This window comes from Palaemon carinicauda, chromosome 12, assembly GCF_036898095.1.
Source record: "Palaemon carinicauda isolate YSFRI2023 chromosome 12, ASM3689809v2, whole genome shotgun sequence".
NCBI classification, from domain to species: domain Eukaryota; kingdom Metazoa; phylum Arthropoda; class Malacostraca; order Decapoda; family Palaemonidae; genus Palaemon; species Palaemon carinicauda.
The window spans coordinates 154,918,886-154,922,531 of NC_090736.1; the positions used below are offsets into that span (position 1 = coordinate 154,918,886).

Below are 3,646 nucleotides of genomic sequence, written 5' to 3' on the forward strand. Positions count from 1 at the left end.
CTTGAGGAGGCGGCGTAGTGTGTCCAGGCATGAAGCCGAAGCGACGCCCCGGCTCGTGAAAAATGTTGCAGGGTGGTTGTTTGAGTAGCCTGTGCCGTGGGAAAAGCTCTCCCAGGAGTTCCGTCAGGGGAAGCAGAGGGTCCGGAAACCGTTCTGCGTATAGTCCCAGTGGAGCTCTCAGGGCCATTGAAAGGTTGACAGACAACCTGGTCTTGTTGAGACCCATTCTCAACAGACAACAAAGGAGGGAAGACACAGGCGTCGATGTTGTCCCACCATCACCGGAATGCATCTTGCCAAAGAGTCTCGGGGTCTGAGACTGGGGGGAAGAACAGCGGAAGCTTGAGGTTCCAAGCTGTCGCGATCAGGTCCCCCAGGCCAGGACTTGCTACTTACTCAAGGCCAAAGACCCCCAGGTACACTCTCTCTACGAGGCTCTGCTCAGATAGTCGGAGAGAACATTCCTCTGCCCGGAATGAGCGAGCCGATGGTGGTATTGAGAGGATCTCAAATCATCTCAGTATCTCTACTGCAAGATGCGAAGGTATGAAAATGCGTCCCTTGCTGGTTAGAACACGCCAGTACCATGAAGTCGTCGCGCACGGAGCGACTCGGCAGGAGCTGTAGGATCTCTAGAGGGACCAGACTACGGCCCCTAAGCCTGCCGCCTGAATGATGGAGGTATCCTTCAGGTCCTGACCATAGGCCTGGACCGGAACATGCCCCCCCCCCCCCCCTTTTCTTTGACGAGTCCGAGAATAGCATAAAAAATGTGGGGAAAGGACGAGAATATCCACTCCCATCAAGAGGTTCCATAGGTCAACACCCATTGCAGGTCTAATTGTTCCGCTGGTCCCATAGGGGCCAGAAAGTCCGGTTAATCGTTGCTTTGAAACCACCGGAACTTGGGCCGCCCCACAGGGAACTTATCCTGAGGCGACCATTCGGAACTTTAGACGGGTCAATGAGGAAAAGAGACCTAGGAAACGTTCCAAGGTAGGGCTGAAAGCTCTGCCTGACTGAAAACAGGTACTGCGACTCTCCTCAGCCTTGCCACAGTCAACTGAAGGGAAGGCTCGGAGGAGGCGGCCACAGAATCTGGCGTCCCCAGGCGGTCACCCATCCAAGTACCGACCAGACCCGACGTTGCTTAACCTCGCTGGACGGACGAGAAGCGGGGTTTCCAACGTGGTAAGGCCATTGACTCAATATCATGGCTAGATACTCCAGATGTTGAGGCCGAAGAAGAGAAGGCTCCTAGCAAATTACCATGAACCCCCACTCATGGTAAGGATCCGGAAGCTTGTCCCGGCGTTGAAGAAGGTCGAACCCGAGCCTACCGGAGTTGACCAGACCTTCAAAAGGCGAAGGAGGCGGAAGCCTGCTCCTGAGCGGCCATGAGAAAAGCAGGGAGAGTTCTCTGGGGAAAAACCTGCAATGCCACGGCGGGATCGCCACACTGCATCTTGAGCAGAAATACCTGTAGACTAGGCTGAGTTCCAAGAGCTTCCTGGAAGATGGATGGAATGGAAACTGAAAGTACCCGTCCTTCCGATCCAGGGCCTAAGGAGTCCTGTCGCCTCGTTACCAGTCTGATCGATTCTGCTGTTCCACGCTGGACGGAGTTTGTTCGACAAACTTGATCAGAGCTGAGAGATCGACTACGGAATTCCCGTCTCAGATACTTTCCTACGAGAAAGGATCGACTGAAGAAACCGGGGGGTGAAGCCGTCGACGATCCTATGGAGGACCTTCTCCTAAGGCATGGATCATTCTGCCCAAACGGGCAAACTCTTGCCGACCCTATGGCATAGAGGTTCAGTGACACTGAATTCGCTGACAGAGACGGCAGGTGCGATATCCTTGGCTGATCATGGAGATCGTGCAGGAATCGGCATCGGGAAGCTGTTATCCGGATGAGTAACCTTAGGCATCCTCCCAGCGTGAAACCTGCAAGGGGGGGTTGCCAATCCTAGAGTTCGTGAACTCTGCCGCTCCCTCTAGGATTATGCCCCCCCGGGAGAGCCTCCCGTGCTACCTGTTCCTGACAGGAGGGGACTGCTATTGGACACCTTGTCTCAGTTGTCGTAGCCGGTCCGATAACTTAGGCCGACGAGGCTGAAAGAAAGAGGCGCTGGAGCCCTGCAGGGTCTCGAAGAAAGCGCCTTGGAGGAGTGAAAACGGAAGTCGACTTCCTCCGCACAACCGCTGTCTATGTCTCTGTCCTTGGGCACAAACAAGCTCTTCCCAAGGATGGAAGGGTGTCTGAGGTTGTCGACATCCACGGATGAGACACCCGAAAGGAAGCCCTCGGTCATTGTGTCCAGATGGTCCAACATCTAGCTTGCCCGCAAGATTGAAACTTGGCGACCAAACGCCAAGGTGCTTGAGCCCGAGAGGAGGAAAGTACCCATGATCTTCCTGTAGCTTCCTTGAACAAAACCTCGGGTCGCAACCGAGGAGAGAAAGGACCTGGTAAGCCCCTTTCACAAGATGGAGAAGAGGAAGGGGTAAACCAGTGACCTCTTGGCCGATGGAGAAATCTCGAACGGAAAGCTCCCTGGCAAAACCCTTCCTGGGGAAGGGCTAACCCAGTTTCTGGAAAGAAGAATGTTGCTCAGACCTCCCTGAAGATTCTTCCTGCTCTTGCAAGTGCCATGCTCTGCGTTTACGGGGTGAGGCCGTGTTCTGGAAATACGCTCCAGAAGACTCGCCAGGCTGGCCATGCTGCGAAACCCCAACGGGAATCGCGGTCGCAATCGCCCTGGCGCTCGCGCGATGGTAAATCAATGGTTTGGAAGCGCCCATGCGCGGGCACGCAGGAACGCAAACGAAAGTGCGCGAAGGAGCGCAGAAGGAGGGCGAGCGTGGTAGGAAGGGCGAGAGCTGGTGGTCGGCGAGCGATGACCCGTAGGCGAGCAATGGATACTGCAGGAATCAAGCCGACGTTCGCGCGACGGAACACCGTCGGTCGGCGCGACGGGACACCGTCGGTCCGCGCGACGGAACACCGCCCGTCCGCGCGACGGAACACCGTTGGTTCGCGTGCGGGCAAACATTGTAGAACTTGTGCGCGGTCGCGCATGAGCGTAGGCGCGCGGGCGTGCAGTCGCGTGGGGACACGCAGGCACGTGGGCACGGGGGTGAGCGCAGGCGGTCGGGAGACCGATGGCGCGTAGGTGGGCGATGGCGCGTTGACGAGCGATAGCCCGTGGGAGAGTGAAGGCGCGTTGGCAAGCGATGGCGTATCGGCAAGTGACGGCGCATTGGCGAGCGGTGGTGCTTTAACAAAACGCTAGAGCGCAGGTGAAGAATCGCGCGGGCGCGTAGGCGATTGCCAACGCGAGAGAGACTAGTGATGGTTAGCGCGCATCGCGCTAACAGAGGACACACAGGTGCGTCAGGAAGGTGAGCGCTGAAGCAAGCTGTTAATCAGGCGATCCTAGACGGTCAGAAAAAACCGTTGGCACCCATTGGTGCGTGGCAGAAAAGGGCGCGCAGATGTGCGCTGGCGATTGAAGAAAGCTGGCGCACCGAAGGACAGAAGTAAAGGTGAGCGCTGGCGAGCAGGAGGAATATCTACGGCAAGACTCAGCTACCGGAGATCGTGGTCCACAGCAGGCGAGCGCTACATCGCTACTGATGG

The 3,646-nt window shown here is 56.8% G+C and overlaps 1 pseudogene; it reads right to left on the bottom strand.

The window, feature by feature from the left end:
* Positions 1-1,086: 1,086 nt before the first annotated feature.
* LOC137651387 (5S ribosomal RNA) lies at positions 1,087-1,205 on the bottom strand (annotated as a pseudogene).
* Between the last annotated feature and the right edge of the window lie 2,441 nt (positions 1,206-3,646).